The following is an 18,907-nucleotide window of genomic DNA, read 5'->3' on the forward strand; positions in this document are numbered from 1 at the left end:
ACAGTGAACATACATTACAATACAAAATGCAAAATATGGTATACTCAATATACCCGATGAACTCTCAATATAACATTAGCAGCCTAGTCTGCTGCCCTGTCAGTCTATCTACCTGCGACAGTAATGAAAAGCTATTGCTGAGTAAAATTTACTCAGTGGTGCACAATAACAATTTGAAATACGATATATAAATCTTTTATTGACAATTCACTAATCAAATAATTCACAATTCCATTTTACAATTTACAAAGTTCATGTAACACAAATTTGATCAAACAATTGAATAACACAGTTTTGCCAATCAATAACACCATTTGATCAAATAACTGAATAATACAGTTTTGCCAATCAATAACACCATTTGATCAAATAACTGAAGAATACAGTTTTGCCAATCAATAACACAATTTGATCAAATAACTGAATAACACAATTTAGGCCATGACACAATTTTTCCACACATGCCGTGTTGTACACCATGACAAGACACACTCACCTCAATAATCGAAATCAATGAGGGAGGAAGCTAGCTGAATAATGAGTACTCATCCACACTCACCTTAAACTGGCAAGTCAAAAAGGGAGGAACATAATCACACTCACCCCAGACTGATAAGTCAAAGAGGGAGGAATATAATCACACTCACCCCATAAATGGAGGAGGAACATAGTAACAGTGTCATACCAAGTGTGAATCAAAACAATTCCAAATCACAATATTTCATACAATTCCCAAATCACATTTTATCTCAGAATTTCTATTTGCAAAGTAGGCAACACAATAATTTCCAAATAAGATTCTCAAAGTCAAAACAATAAAAAAATTATTCATAACTCATTTCTCCAAATAAATTTTCTAGTAAAAGCAGTGAATATAAAACGTATTGTGCACAGACACAATTTAAAACTATAATGTTCAAATAAATTTTTAAGTAGAAAGTAAGAAATCAAAATTATTGTGCACAAACACAATTTAAAACAATAACATCAAAAATAATCATAATTTATTTTAATTGAAAAATTCAAAAGAAATAATTATTGTGCACAAACCTCTGATATATGCCTCTTGGCTCTGACTCAGTGTTTCCTTCCCCTTCCCTGAGTCTTTGCTAACTGAAACACACAATTTGAAGTGTTTCAATACTCATTTAAACCGTCTCTATCAATAAGGCTTAATACTTAATTATTGAATTCTATCATTTCCTTAGTCAACCTAAGATGTTGACCCTCGATGCATTCTAGGTGAATTAGGTTTTAATGTTACCAATATGTCACATTTATAGCCTTTTAGTATTGGTACATGTTACCAAATTCATTTCCATGTATATTGCGTTTTATTGTAATTTGTCGGATTCCGGTATACTAATTTGACCTAGCCGGATAACCTAGTTCCCTCAGTTTTCAGGTTTTGGTAAAAACTACAAACTTATAGGTCTATGTCTTATTGCACGCGGGGCAAAATTTTAGGTCATTCTGAGTTATGTAGACCAAGTTATGGTTATTTTACTATTGCTGGTCAGAATGTACCAAAATGGTCATTTTAGGTCATTTTTAGGTCACTTTTGGTTCGGCCAGTTTTTGGACTTGAACTTGTGCAAGCTATTTGGCTTGCTTATGGTCATTTATGGGCTTTGGTGTCTTCATAAGAATTGTAGATATGTGTCTCAACTATTCATGGTAAACATTTCAGGTCAATTGGACCTGTTTTAAGTAAGTTATGGCCAAAACACTAACTGCTACCCAAATAGTCAATTTTCAGGCCTTAAATACACTAATCCGGATTTGGTCATTTTTCAAGTCACCTTCCAAGCAGAATTTTGGTAAGCTTCCTCCATGAAAGTTGGCACTTTTTGTGCCTAGTTTCACCTCCAATTGGTCTCATACCAATTGGAGCCACACATTTAAGGTTCTAAGCCAAAACACACACTGCCCTGCTATTCATTGTTCATCACTCATCAAATACACATCCTATGCCTACCAAGTTAATTCTTCCATATCATTTCTGTTTTGTACCTCACCATTAACACATTTCACAACACATTTTTGGTCATTTTGGCAGCTTGTAACCACACTCAATATGCACATTATAGTATAGAATTTACCAAGTCCAAATTACAAACAATTTAACCACATGACCTAGCTCATTTACATGTCCAAACTCACACCTTTATACATATGTACATGCTGCCATAACAAGCACCATAATTCAACAATAAAATTCCATAAACCAAACCATGAAACAACATTTTTTTGGTCTATACTTCAAATTGCCGAATTGTAATCTTCTTCAATTAGCTTTCCAAGCTTCCAAAGTCAAGTGTACATTCACATATACATTTAATATACATCACCCAATTTATTCCTACACACATAAACACTTCATCAACACTTTAATCTACCATTCACATGCAAAGATAAACTGCCCTTATTGAAGTTCTATGGCTGCCAAAAATATACCTCTCCCTTAACTCATCAAACTTCAAAAATCCTTCCACAATTCAACTACCCATAACACCGACACAAACTTTAATTAAACAAGCATCAAAAATACATACTTACCACTTTGGAAACTCTTCAAAACCTCACCAAAACTTGATCTTCTTGCTGCCTATCTACTGCCCAAGTGGTGTAGAGCAATTTTAGTGAAGGGATCAAGTGGAAAAATGGCTTGGATCATGGAAGAATGGAGCTTGGAAAGGTTTTGGCCATGGAGGTTTCTCTCACTTTAATTTCGGCTGGTTGTCTTAAAGGTTGAAGATGATGGATTATTTCTGTCCAAATGAAGGTTAATGGTCCACTTAAGGGAGTTAGTGGACCACTAAGTAGAGATTTAATGTTTGTTTATTCTTAAATTCCCAAATTTCTCATTTAACTCCTATCTTTTGCTATTTAAACTATGTACCACCAATTTAATTTTTCATGACATTTTCCAAGTGTAATATCATTTATTTTTAATGGAAATTTAGGTCAAAAGACAACTCGGGGTGTCAAATAACCACAATTCCCCTGTTCGGGTTGCATTCCCGATTTTTCGGTAACACCGATTTTCGTCGTTTTCTCAATTTCTCACTTTTCTTTATACTAATTAATTAATTTTTCTTTGATATCTCTAATGATATTTATACTTCAATAGGTCTTTATTTAAGTCCTAAAAATATTTTCCAGGGTTCCCCGCGGTCCAGGGCTAGTCAACGGTCCACGCCGCAACTTCCCGGTGCGGTCACCCATCGCTAGGGTTCTCGGCTCGTTTAACTTGGTTATATTTCATTGCTATTATTTTTCCTTTGTTTTTATTGTATTTTCTTTTCTTGTATTTCATTATTTTATGTCTCCTCACTAACTTTTAAATGTAGTTCTAGGCATTCTAGCTATCCGGACAGACACTGGTCATCAGAACAGTAGAACGCACTACGGAACATAGGGGTGTTACATTATAACTTAAATAACATTACAAATGTGACTTTCATAAGAATATAAGTATAAATTTTAGATTTATTTGTACATGATATAAATGATTATTGTAAACTTATGAAAGAAGTGATTCTAGAGAGCAACATAAATGACGAAAGATATATTGCATGGAAAATTTCATATGAACCCAGTAAAATTCTTGAGTATAGAAAATATGCTCCAATTATTTTTACTTGTTATATTATTGCACCACTAAGCAACAATGCTTAGCGTGATGGATTTGTTTCCTCGCGCAGGTACTAAAGTTAAAGCCCAGTGAATACTAAACAGAGATTTTGGATTCTGATCTGCAGAGTATTCAAGGTTATCACCTCCTCAGCAACGCATGTAGATAGGGCCCATATAGATCATATTATGTATTTTGTACATTATAGTTAGTTATTATTTGTAATGTAAACTATGAATTGTATGTTGAAATATAGATTATGGTACTATAATTAATTTGTAGGCCATGTAAATTATGAAATTATGTAATTATTTTGTAAATTATGTAAATTAAGGAAATTTGAAAATTTTTCGTATGTAATTTGAGAATGTTTACATATGAATTGAGTATGAATAGATTTGTACAAATGAGTAAGTAAATTACAAGAATTGAATGTGAGATGAATATGATGAGCATGAATGATATTTTTATTGTAAAATATTATTGAAAATTTCAAGCAGGTGAATAGTTAAATACATCAACTGATAATAAAATAGGGGAAGCTCCACTGGTTTCTCCATAGAAAAATAATTGATATTAAAATATAACGAGATCAAATTATTAAAGGAATAAAGTAAGATAAGATAGGGTGCTCCGACACCGAATGTAGCACACTTCGCTCGGCTACACTGTAGTCGGGTGAGGGGTGTTACATTTATTAGTATCAGAGCGCGGTTTAGGTGTTTCTGGACCTAGATAGACTGCATATCATGCATTGCATTCATAAAGAGTCGATGTGACACTATTGTAGATATGTATTTCCCGTTTATTTTAGGTTAAGGTATGGAATAAGAGAGTGAAGAGACAATGGGATAGCGAATGAAGATGAGAAGGAGACTGTATTTAAGATGAAAAAGAATGAGTACAGAATTGTTTGAGGATAGGATTGTGACTAAGGAGAAAGTGAAGTATGATAACACGGAGAGATGAAGAAATAAGGAGGTAGTAGCTCCTCGACTATTTATACCGGGTAAATTTCGAGGACGAAATTTTTGTTAGAGGGGAAGAATTGTAACACCCTCACTATAGCAATTCTGCACATTCTACTGTTCCGATGTCCGGTGTCAGTCTGGACAGCTAGAACGTTTAAAAAAATATTTAAACTAGAGTGAGGAGTTATAAATAACTCAAATAATAATAAGAAAAATTTAGGAAAAATTTTAGAAATAAAATACAATCAGGTTAAAATGAGCCGGTGCCATAGTGATGGGTAACCCAGTGGGAAGTTGCGGTCTTCGCAACTAGAAGCCCTAAACCCAGGAAAAAATTCATAAAATAATTTTTGGGACTCCAGAGAAGAGTCATTGAGGTTTCTATGGCATTAGAATGCCAAAAAAAGGTTTAGAAAAATTTTTCAATCGGTACAGACGATTTTGGCTTAATAAGCTAAACGAAGGGCATTTTGGTCATTTCGTCTTCAGAGATGATTTTCGGCCGACTTGTCCAGTTAAGTAAATAATTATTATGATCTAAAATATGAATAAATATTGCTAAAAAATTTAATTGAAAATGAGTAGAGAAGAAAAGAAAATAAAATAAAGGAAAATACCTAATTATGACATCATATGATGTCATTTAAATTTCCTCCACCAATCACAATTTATTAAACTCATTAAAAGAGATAAAAGAGACCAGAAATTGAAAAACAATCTGCATCTTCAACCTTTGGGTAGCCAAAAATGTAGAGAGAGAGAGAGAGAAGAGGTTCCACTATTTTCAAGCTTAAAAGCTTGAATTTCCTCTCCATTTGTTCACCAAAATTGCCAAGTCCCTTCACAAAAATTTGATCTTTCACCTAGAAAAAGCTATTGGCAACCAAAGAAGAAGAGATTAGGGAGGTTTAATCAAGGTTGAGTGAAGCTTAAAAAGGTTAGTGCCTATACTTACTTCCCTATCTTTTTAATCTTTGTTAGGAAGACAAATTAAAAGAGAATTTGTTGTAAAATTAAACAAAACAATTATATTGAAGTGTGTATGAAAATTTTCAGCCACAGGAGGAGGATGAGATTTATTGATTTGTATGACTTGAGTTGTTTAGAAGTGGTTTGTGATGAGATAACTTGAGTTAGATGTTGAACTATGTGTGTTGGATGAGTTAGATGACATGAAAGGTATGAAATGGACACTTTGGTTCAAATGGTCATAACTCAATGTAGAAAAGTTCAATTGATCTAAAATTTTCCCAGCAGAAAGCCGAGACATAGCCCTACAACTTTCATGAAGAACACAAATCCAAATTCTGACCATAACCTAGTCAAATAGTCAACCAAACTTAGGTCACCAAATCTGGCAGAACCAAATTGCCCAGAAAATTCTGGGTACAGGTCAATCCAGCCAGTTATGGTAAAATGACCATAACTTGAGTTACAAAACTCCAAATGGAGTGATTCAAAAAACGAAATGTAACTAGACACAATAAGGAACAACTTTCATGAAGACAATTTTATCAAATTTCTACTGTACAAATAACTAATAGAACAGTAATCTTAGTGCTTGAAATCTGAAAATTGTGAATAACTAACACTAAGCTTTGAAATGGTATTGGCAACCAATACCAACAACTTTAGAATGCAAAATGTGGTATCTTGGTGAAATTAGGTTCAATAAATTCATTATGTATTAAAAAGTCAACAATTTGAGTGAATAGTAATATAAAGACACAAAGTGTAAGAACTATATTGTTAAAGGGAAATTAAGGTCATAAATTTGAAATCCATGAAATGTTCATGGATTGCTTGAAACATGAAAAGTAAGTCACCTAATTGATGTGAATAGGTAGTTAGGGCTTAGATGCCCATCACAAATAGAATTCATAAAATATATAAATGAGAAAGGAAAAATATTTTGAATACAATGGTACATGTGAACCATTGTTTTGAATTGTGATAAATATGAATAACATAATGAATGAATAAATGAACCATATTAATGTATGAATGAGACATTAGTTCTCATTATTGTAGAAAGGAAAAGTACTTTGAGTACAATGATATAAAATGATAATTGATGTGAATTGTGATCATATATATGATCAAATGAATGTATACATTATAATTGAAAATTTTTATGAAATAATGAAGTCATAAAACACAATATATTAATATTTAATGATATTATGTACCCTTGTATTGCCTAGACATGTGTGTCAGATTGGATAGTTTGGCATGCCAATAGGGTATTGTTTTAGCAGTACTGCGAAAGGTTTTATGCCTGTATTCATGGCTTTATGCTCGCATTCATGGCTTTATGTCCGCATTCATGGCTTTGTGCCCGCACTCATGGCTTAATGCTCGATTATGTGTTATCATGGCTTTTTAGCCATACTAACTGCATACGTGATTGACGTTCTGCGTCCCATGGTATGACGGCCCGAGGCACCGCGGTGTCCAATGCCAATAACCCGTTATCCAGTTTAGTTAGCCTATCATAGGTTACTTGGGCAGTCTAATTTATTAAAATAAGTTACGAATATTAAAAATGCTAGAAAGTAAATAAATGAGAAGATGTTCTGAAATAAATTAGATTAGCTCCAAAAATTTGTTCCTTAGAATGATCTGAAGTAAATTAAACTAGTTTTAAAAATTTTACATATTACGAAATGATTGTAAACAACTTAGAAAGTATCAAGGAAGTAATAAAAAGACTAGTAGAAGAATTATAACTTAAATAACATTACAAATGTGACTTTCATAAGAATATAAGTATAAGTATAAATTTTAGATTTATTTGTACATGATATAAATGATTATTGTAAACTTATGAAAGAAGTGATTCTAGAGAGCAACATAAATGACGAAAGATATATTGTATGGAAATTTTCATATGAACCCAGTAAAATTCTTGAGTATAGAAAATATGCTCCAATTATTTTTACTTGTTATATTATTGCACCACTAAGCAACAATGCTTAGCGCGATGGATTTGTTTCCTTGCGTAGGTACTGAAGTTAAAGCCCAGCAAATACTAAACAGAGATTTTGGAGTCTGATCTGCAGAGTGTTCAAGGTTGTCACCTCCTCAGCAATGCATGTAGATAGGGCCCATATAGATTATATTATGTATTTTGTACATTATAATTAGTTATTATTTGTAATGTAAACTATGAATTGTATGTTGAAATATAGATTATGGAACTATAATTAATTTGTAGACCATGTTAATTATGAAATTATGTAATTATTTTGTAAATTATGTAAATTAAGGAAATTTAAAAATTTTGCGTATGTAATTTAAGAATGTTTACATATGAATTGAGTATGAATAGATTTGTACAAATGAGTATGTAATTTACAAGAATTGAATGTGAGATGAATATGATGAGCATGAATGATATTTTTATTGTAAAATATTATTGAAAATTTCAAGCAGGTGAATAGTGAAATACATCAACTGATAATAAAATAGGGGAAGCTCCGCTGGTTTCTCCATAGAAAAATAATTGATATTAAAATATAATGAGATCAAATTATTAAAGGAATAAAGTAAGATAAGATAGGGTGCTCCGACATCGAATGTAGCACACTTCGCTCGGCTACACTATAATCGGGTGAGGAGTGTTATATTTATTGGTATCAGAGCGCGGTTTAGGTGTTTCTGGACCTAGATAGACTGCATATCATGCATTGCATTCATAAGAGTCAATGTGACACTATTGCAGATCTGTATTTCCCATTTATTTTAGGTTAAGGTATGGAATAAGAGATTGAAGAGACAATGGGATAGCGAATGGAGATGAGAAGGAGACTGTATTTAAGATGTAAAAGAATAAGTACAGAACTGTTTGAGGATATGATTGAGACTAAGGAGAAAGTGAAGTATGATAACACAGAAAGGTGAAGAAATAAGGAGGTAGTAGCTCTTCGACTATTTACACCGGGTAAATTTCGAGGACGAAATTTTTGTTAGAGAGAAAGAATTGTAACACTCTCACTATAGCAATTCCGTACATTCTACTGTTTCAGTGACCGGTGTCGGTCTGGACAGCTAGAACGTCTGAAAAAATATTTAGACTAGAGTGAAGAATCATAAATAACTCAAATAATAATAAGAAAAATTTAGAAAAAATTTTAGAAATAAAATACAACCAAGTTAAATGAGCCGGTGCCCGAGCGATGGGTAACCCAGTGGGAAGTTGCAGTATTTGCAACTAGAAGCCCTAAACCCAGCAGAAAATTCATAAAATAATTTTTGAGACTCCAGAGAAGAGTCATTGAGGTTTCTATGGCATTAGAATGCCAAGAAAAGGTTTAGAAAAATTTTTCGATCAGTACAGACGATTTTGGCTTAATAAGCCAAACTGAGGGCATTTTGGTCATTTCGTCTTCAGAGATGATTTTTGGCCTACTTGTCCAGTTAAGTAAATAATTATTATGATCTAAAATATGAATAAATATTGCTAAAAAATTTTATTAAAAATGAGTAGAGAAGAAAAGAAAAGAAAATAAAGGAAAATACCTAATTATGACATCATATGATGTCATTTAAATTTCCTCCACCAATCACAATTTATTAAACTCATTAAAAGAGATAAAAGAGACCAAATATTGACAAAAAATCTGCATCTTCAACTGTTAGGCAGCCAAAAACGTAGAGAGAGAGAGAGAGAGAGAGAGAGAGAGAGAAGAGGTTCCACCTTTTTTAAGCTTAAAAGCTTGAATTTCCTCTCCATTTTTTCACCAAAATTGCCAAGTCCCTTCACAAAAATTTGATCTTTCACCTAGAAAAAGCTATTGGCAGCCAAAGAAGAAGAGATTAGGGAGGTTTAATCAAGGTTGAGTGAAGCTCAAAAAGGTTAGTGCCTATACTTACTTTCCTATCTTTTTAATCTTTGTTAGGAAGACAAATTAAATGAGAATTTGTTATAAAATTGAACAAAACAATTATATTGAAGTGTGTATGAAAATCTGCAGCCACGGGAGAAGGATGAGATTTATTGATTTGTATGACTTGAATTGTTTAGAAGTGGTTTGTGATGAGATAACTTGAGTTAGATGTTGAACTATGTGTGTTGGATGAGTTAGATGACATGAAAGGTATGAAATGGACACTTTGGAAATTAGGGTTTGTGAAAAATTAGAGTTTTGCTTATGTAATGGTATATTAACATTGTAATAGTCAATTAGTGACCATTTGAATATGTGTGAGTAGGAATTGAAGTGAGTAAAGATAATGGAGTTGAGCTTAGGCATGCTGCCCTTGGTGACCTGTAGGACTGGGTGTGAGTCTAGCAGGTTTGGGTAGCTATAACTTGAGTTGTATAGGTTCAATTGGTGCAAAGCTAATTGGATATGAAACTAGACACATAATGGCACAACTTTGGTGAAGAAATGCTGCCCAGAAAACCAAACCAAGTTGACCTAAAAATTACCCTAATCTGGGTGACCAACATGCTGTCCCTGGAAAATGACCAAATAAATAGTATTTGTGCAAATGGTCATAACTCAGTGTAGAAACGTTCAATTAATCTGAAATTTTACTAGAAGAAAGCTGAGACATAGCCCTACAACTTTCAAGAAGAAACAAATCCAAATTCTGACCATAACCTAGTCAAATTGCCAACCAAACTTAGGTCACCAAATCTGGCAGAACCAAATTGCCCAGAAATTCTGGGCACAGGTCAATCCGGCCAGTTATGGTAAAATGACCATAACTTGAGCTAAAAAACTCCAAATGGAGTGATTCAAAAAAGGAAATGTAACTAGATACAATAAGGAACAACTTTCATGGAGACAATTTTGTCAAATTCTTACTGTACAAATAACCAATGGAACAGTAAACTTAATGCTTGAAATCTGAAAATTGTGAATAACTAACACTAAGCTTTGAAATGGTATTGGCAAATCTGAAAATTGTGAATAACTAAAACTAAGCTTTGAAATGGTATTGGCAACCAATACCAACAACTTTAGAATGCAAAATGTAGTATCTTGGTAAACTTAGGTTCAATAAATTCATTATGTATTAAAAAGTCAATAATTTGAGTGAATAGTAATATATAGACACAAAGTGTAAGAACTATATTGTTAAAGGGAAATTAAGGTCATAAATTTGAAATCCATGAAATGTTCATGGATTGCTTGAAACATGAAAAGTAAGTAACCTCATTGATGTAAATAGGTAGTTAGGGCTTAGATGCCCATCACAAATAGAATTCATAAAATGTATAAATGAGAAAGGAAAAATGTTTTGAATACAATGGTACATGTGAACCATTGTTTTGAATCGTGATCAATGTGAATAACATAATGAATGAATAAATGAACCATATTAATGTATGAATGAGACATTAGTTCTCATTATTGTAGAAAGGAAAAGTACTTTGAGTACAATGATATAAAATGATAATTGATGTGAATTGTGATCATATATATGATCAAATGAATGTATACATTATAATTGAAAATTTTTATGAAATAATGAAATCATAAAACACAATATATTAATATTTAATGATATTATGTGCCCTTGTATTGCCTAGACATGTGTGTCAGATTGGATAGTTTGGCATGCCAATAGGGTATTGTTTTAGCAGTACTGCGAAAGGCTTTATGACTGTATTCATGGCTTTATGCCCGTATTCATGGCTTTATGCCCGCATTCATGGCTTTATGCCTGCACTCATGGCTTAATGCCCGATTATATGTTATCATGGCTTTTTAGCCATACTGACTACATACGTTGTTGATGTTCTGCATCCCATGGTATGACGGCCTGAGGCACCATGGTGTCCAATGCCAACGACCCGTTATCCAGTTTAGTTAGCCTGTCGTAGGTTACTTGGGCAGTCTAATTTATTAAAATAAGTTATGAATATTAGCAATTAAAAATGCTAGAAAGTTAATAAATGAGAAGAAGTTCTGAAATAAATTAGATTAGTTCTAAAAATTTATTCCTTAGAATGATCTGAAGTAAATTAAACTAGTTCTAAAAATTTTAAATATTACGAAATGATTGTAAACAACTTAAAAAGTATCAAGGAAGTGATAAAAAGACTAGTAGAAGAATTATAACGTAAATAACATTACAAATGTGACTTTCATAAGAATATAAGTATAAGTATAAATTTTAGATTTATTTGTACATGATATAAATGATTATTGTAAACTTATGAAAGAAGTGATTCTAGAGAGCAACATAAATGACGAAAGATATATTGTATGGAAATTTTCATATGAACCCAGTAAAATTCTTGAGTGTAGAAAATATGCTCCTATTATTTTTACTTATTATATTATTTCCTTGTTATTTTATTGCACCACTAAGCAACAATGCTTAGCGCGATGGATTTGTTTCCTCGCGCAGGTACTGAAGTTAAAGTCCAGCGAATACTAAACAGAGATTTTGGAGTATGATCTGCAGAGTGTTCAAGGTTGTCACCTCCTCAGCAATGCATGTAGATAGGGCCCATATAGATCATATTATGTATTTTGTACATTATAATTAGTTATTATTTGTAATGTAAACTATGAATTGTATGTTTAAATATAGATTATGGAACTGTAATTAATTTGTAGACCATTTAAATTATGAAATTATGTAATTATTTTGTAAATTATGTAAATTAAGGAAATTTGAAAATCTTGCGTATGTAATTTGAGAATGTTTACATATGAATTGAGTATGAATAGATTTGTACAAATGAGTATATAAATTACAAGAATTGAATGTGAGATGAATATGATGAGCATGAATGATATTGTTATTGTAAAATATTATTGAAAATTTCAAGTAGGTGAATAGTGAAATACATCAACTTATAATAAAATAAGGGAAACTCCGTTGGTTTCTTCTTAGAAAAATAATTGATATTAAAATATAACGAGATCAAATTATTAAAGGAATAAAGTAAGATAAGATAGGGTGCTCCAGCACCGAATGTAGCACACTTCGCTTGGCTACACAGTAGTCTGGTGAGGGGTGTTGCAAAAACTCTAAGGGTTAGAATATCGAAAGGTTATAGTTCAGTACAAAAGGAAGTAATGACTACACATTAGTGCAAAATAAGCTATAGAATATCGATAGATAAAAGAATTATGGAAGTAAAAATTAGAATAGTTAGTTCAGATGTAATAAAGAAATGTTACGAATATCAGCAAGATTATTGACTAGAATGGTCAGAGGACCAATGATTAGGTAAATAGTATTGGTTAAAGTACTATGGAACCATCATTCAGGCTATGAGGCTACTTGGGAATGAGAGGAGGACATGAGGAGACAACACCCACAGTTGTTCAGAGACTGATACCAGGTAAAATTTTGAGACGAAATTTATTTTAAGTGGGGGAGAATTGTAACACCCCTATTTGCATAGCCTAGTATATTTTACTGTTCCGGTGACCAGTATCGGTTCTGACAATTAAGGGGATTAAAATCACATCTAACACAACTAGATAAGCCTTGAACGCAAATAATTAGTAATTGCCAAATAGTTGAGTATAAAGAAGAAAAATAAGCATAAAAAGTTAAATGAGCCGGGAGTCACAGCGATGGGTGACTTTCCCGGAAAAATGACTGCGATGTTAATCGTAACCCAAATTCTGAACTTAAAAATGTGACACCGTGGTCTTTAGGACTATTGCGAACACAGTGAAAAAGAGAAAATCACTAAAAAGAGTTATTAAGTAGGTCAAATAATTAGGTCAGCGATCCGGAAGAAATATCGAATAACTAGCAAATCAGATTAGACCGGTGAGGGGCAAATTGGTCAATTCACCCTTAGAGGTGACTCATGACCTAACTGTCCAATAAAATGTGAGAAATTAAAATTTTGAAGTATAGATTTAAATTAAAGAAGTGAGGAAAAAGAAAGGAAAAAGAAAAGAAAAGAAGATAAGATTAATGACATCACCCCATGACATGAGCATGACCTCATAAATAAATTACCATTTAATTTATTTATTTGACTAAGTCAAAAAGGAAATTAAAGCTAAGACAATAAGGAACAACTTTGATGAAGGACACTTAGCCAAATTCTCACAGCAACCAGACCAATGGATCAGTAGAAAACAGGGGACCAAAACTGAAAAATTGTAATTTCTCTTAGGAGACTTAGAAATTGAATTGGCAATTAATGCCAATAAAATTGACACCCAAAATGTGGTATATGGGTTCAATTAGAACTAATAAACCTATTAAGTATAGAAAAGTCAACATTTTAACTTGAATAGTGCCATGAATAGTGCTACCATACACAAAAATGTGAAATACTCGAAATTTATAAACCGTAATAAGTAGGATAAGTCTGCAAATAAATTTTTAGAATTTAAGTATTAGAAATGGATTCTGAAGTACTTTAAATTTATGTGTTTCAGTTGGAAAGGGACCTTCAAAGGAGAAACGAAAGTTTGAGTAAATTGAGTTGACAAAAGAGGTTTGTGCACAACTAGTTTTAAATTGCTAATGTTTTGCATATCTAATTAGAGTAAATGATTTTATATTCTTTATTTATTATGTTTACCAATTATTAAATTTATTTCAATGATTATTGAAATGTGTTATAGTATAAATGAGTTTAGTTGTGGGAAAATGATTAAGTTATGTTTTTATTTTAGATATGAATTGAATGAGTTTAGTTTTGGAAATTTATTAATGAAATGGGATTTGCATATCAAAATATAAATTTATGTTTTGAATTGTGATGAGCATAAAAATTATTGGATATTGGAATTGACTTTGAATTTAATTGTGTTGTGATTTATGCTCTCAAAAAGGACAAAGAAATTCATGATATTGTTTTATATCTCACTATAGATGCTTAGCTAGGCTATTACCCATCTCCCTTATTTGTTGAGGAGACAATGGAGTTAGCTTTATTTTGTTTTGAATACCATAGTATTTGCACAGGCTTAGATTCTCCTCTTATTAGGGGTTAGATCTAAGTTTTTCATTGGCCTTTTCAGAAGTTGCATTATTGTGGTGTATACTGTGCACTATGATTCGACCTCCCCGACCATAGGGAGTTAGAATTGCCTCGAAGATGGCCCTTATGGATTAGTCTTGCATAGTTAGTGAGATAAAGAATGGGTTTTGAACTGTAACACCCCTATGTTCGGTAGTGCGTTCTACTGTTCCGGTGACCAGTGTTGTCCGGACAGCTAGAATGCCTAGAACTACACTTCGATATGAGTGAGGAGATATAAAATAAGGAAATACAAGAAAAAAAAAGGAAAAATAATAGCAAAGAAGTGTAACCAAGTTAAGTGAGCCGAGAACCCTAGCGATGGGTGACCGCACCGGGAAGTCATGGCGTGGACCGTTGACTAGCCCTGGACCGCGGGTAACCCTGGAAAATATTTTTAGGACTTAAATAAATGTCTATTGAAGTATAAATATCATTAGAAATATTAAAAAAATAATTAATTAGTACAAAGAAAAGTGAGAAATCGAAAAATAGACAAAATTCGGTGTTACCGAAAAATCGGGAATGCAACCCGAACAGGGGCATTGTGGTCATTTGACATCCCGAGTTGTCTTTTGACCTAAATGTCCATTAAAAATACATGATATTATATTTGGAAAATGTCATGAAAATAAGAAATTTTACACATAATGCAATTAAAGGAATTATGGATTTTGTGATGAAACTTCCGAGGACACAGAATAGTTAAGATGCAGTATAGGTCATAGTTGACAGACTAACCAAGTCTGCTCACTTTTTGCCAATCCGGATGGACTATAGCCTAGAAAGATTGGTCAGATTGTACATATATGAAATTGTAGAATTGCATGGAGTGCCAGTATTGATTGTATATGACAGAGATCCTAGGTTCACTTCTAGATTCTGTGGTAGTCTTCAGAGAGCCCTAGGAACTAGATTGAACTTCAGCACGGCATTCCACCCACAGATAGATGGCCAGTCTGAGAGGGTAATTCAGATATTGGAGGATATGCTACGGGCTTGTGTGATTGAGTTTGAAGGTAGTTGGGATACACACTTACCTTTGATTGAGTTTGCTTATAACAACAGCTACCAATCAAGCATTGGGATGCCTTCATATGAAGCTTTGTATGGCAGAAAGTGCAGAACTCCCCTATGTTGGGATGAAGTTGGTGAAAGAAAGATGATTGGGCCAGAAATTGTTCAGCAGACATAGGAAAAGATCAAATTGATTAGAGATAGACTCAAGGCTGTATCAGACTGTCAGAAGTCCTATGTTGATCTGAAGAAAAGAGATATTGGAATGCAGTGGGTGATAAGGTACTCCTCAAAGTTTCTCCTTAGAACAGAATTATGAGATTTAGCAGAAAGGGGAAACTGAGTCCTCGTTTCATCAAACCATTTTAGGTTATGGAAAGAGTGGGTCCTTTGGCATATCGGTTAGCATTACCTCCGGAGCTAGCAAGGATACACAGCGTCTTCCATGTGTCCATGTTAAGGAGGTACAGATCAGACCCATCTCATGTACTATTAGTTGAAGAGATTGAGGTAAATCCAGACCTCTCATATGAGAAAGAACCCATAGAAATTCTGGCTTATGAGGTGAAGCAGCTGAGGAACAAACAGATACACTTGGTTAAAGTGCTGTGGAACCATCATTCAGGCCAAGAAGCTACTTGGGACCGTGAAGAGGATATGAGGAGACAGCACCCACAGCTGTTCAGAGACTAATGCCAGGTAAAATTTCGAGACGAAATTTATTTTAAGGGAGGGAGAATTGTAACACCCCTATGTTCGGTAGTACGTTCTACTGTTCCGGTGACCAGTGTTGTTCGAACAGCTAGAATGCCTAGAACTACAATTCAATATGAGTGAGTGAGATATAAAATAAGGAAATACAAGAAAAGAAAATACAAGAAAAATAAAGAAAAAATAATAGCAAAGAAATGTAACCAAGTTAAGTGAGCGGAGAACCCTAGCGATGGGTGACCGCACCGGGAAGTCACGGCGTGGACCGTTGACTAGCCCTGGACCGCGAGGAACCCTGAAAAATATTTTTAGGACTTAAATAAATGTCTATTGAAGTATAAATATCATTAGAAATATCAAAAAAAATTAATTAATTAGTACAAAAAAAAGTGAGAAATCGAAAAACAGACAAAACCCGGTGTTACCGAAAAATCGGGAATGCAACCCGAACAGGGGCATTGTGGTCATTTGACATCCCGAGTTGTCTTTTGACCTAAATGTCCATTAAAAATACATGATATTATATTTGGAAAATGTCATGAAAATAAGAAATTTTACACATAATGCAATTAAAGGAATTATGGGTAAATAATTGAGATATTCATAAATTTAATTATTATAATGTTAACCTAAAGTTAGTGGCACATATTATATTTATTAATCTCAATTAGTGGAGTGTATAAATACCTAAGTGGACAGATTGCATTACCAAAACCACCTCATTTCTTCATTCAAAGCAACATTGCCGAATTTGATTTTCTCTCCTTAAGACTCCATGGCCACCCACCATGCATGAACTCCAATCCACCATTTCAAGCCATAATTTCTTCACTTATTCTTCATTAAAGTTACTCTATATAGCTTGGGCAGTATTTAGGCAGCAAAAGGAAGCAAGATTGGTGAGTTTTGATCAAGCTCCACAAAAGGTTAGTGCTAGTTTTCCTTACCTCACTTGATTAAACTTTATACTAAGGTTGAAATGAGTTGAATGGTGAAGAGATTGGAAGATTTTAATGGGTTATTGATGTGTACAATTTTTGGCAACCAAGGAAGAATTTAGACTTTGATTTATTCATGGGTAAAAGAAGTGTTTTGTGATGTAAATTAAGGTATTGCATGAATTAAAAAGATTATTTCATGAGTATGTTAAATGTTGATGTTTTGAGGTAGGATTTGAGTAATTGTGGAAGACCTTGGACAAGTGAAAAATTCTGGCAGCCTTCATGAGCTTAGAAGGTTGATAGTTTCATGAAATTAATCGGTAAATTATGGTATTGATTGGATTAGTAAAAGTGTATTGTATGTTGCTAATTGAAGTATATGTATTAGCTAAGTAATTTCATGTGTAAGATGTTGATTTGACTTTTGAAACTAAGGTTGTGTATTGTATTTTGAAGACTTGTATATTCTGTCCAAATGGACATGTTTGAGTTTTGATAAATGATATAGAAGTGTTATGAATGTATATTGGTAGTTTTGGGAAGGAGGAGAAATGTCATTTGGAAGTGTTATGTGTGTGCAGATTCTGTGTTGTGAAGGCAGTAGGTAAATTGAACCTTAAATGACAATTGGTGACTCCAATTGGTATGAGACCAATTGGAGGTGAAACTAGGCACAAAATGTGCCAACTTTCATGAAGGAAGCTTACCAAAATTCTGCTTGTAAGGTAACTTAAAAAGTGATCGAATCCGGATTAGTGCAATTAATGCCTGAAAATTGACCATTTGAGCAGTAGTTAGTGTTTTGGCCATAACTCACTCAAAACAGGTCCAATTGACTTGAAATTTTAACCATGATTAAGACCCATATCTACAAGTCTTATGAAGACACCAAAGCCCAGAAATGACCATAAGCAAGTCAAACAGCTTGCACAAGTTCGGGTCCAAAAACTGGCCGAACCAAAATTGACCTAAAATGACCTAAAGTGACCAATTTTGATGCATTTTGACCAGCAATAGTAAAATGACCATAACTTGGTCTACATAACTCAGAATGACTTGAAATTTTGTCCCACGTGCAATAAGACATAGATCTACAAGTTTGTAGTTTTGACCGAAACCCAAAAACCGAGGGAACTAGGTCGTCTGGCTAGGTCAAACTAGTATCCCAGAATCCAGCAAATTGCAATAAAACGCAATATACATGGAAATGAATTGGGTAACATGTACCAACCCTAAAAGGCAACAAATGTGACATATTGGTAACATTAAACCTAATTCACCTAGACTGCATCGAGGGTCGACATCTTAGATTGACTAAGGAAATAATAGAATTCGATAAATTAATTATTGAACCTTATTCTTAGAGACAGTTTAAATGAGTACTGAAACACTTCAAATTGTGTTTCTCAGTTAGCAAAGACTCAGGGAAGGGGAAGGAAACACTGAGTCAGAGCTAAGAGATAGTTATCAGAGGTTTGTGCACAACTAGTTTTTAACTGATTTTGTTTTGAATATTTCATATGATTAAATGACATATTTTCTTATGTATTATGTTTAACAAGCATTAGATTTAATTCAATGATTATTGAAATTGTTATAGTATTTATGAATTTAGCTTTGTGAAATGGTATTTCCACAAGTATTAAGCATTGTTATGGATTGAATA

The sequence above is a fragment of the Hevea brasiliensis genome, chromosome 15, assembly GCF_030052815.1.
Source record: "Hevea brasiliensis isolate MT/VB/25A 57/8 chromosome 15, ASM3005281v1, whole genome shotgun sequence".
NCBI lineage: Eukaryota > Viridiplantae > Streptophyta > Magnoliopsida > Malpighiales > Euphorbiaceae > Hevea > Hevea brasiliensis.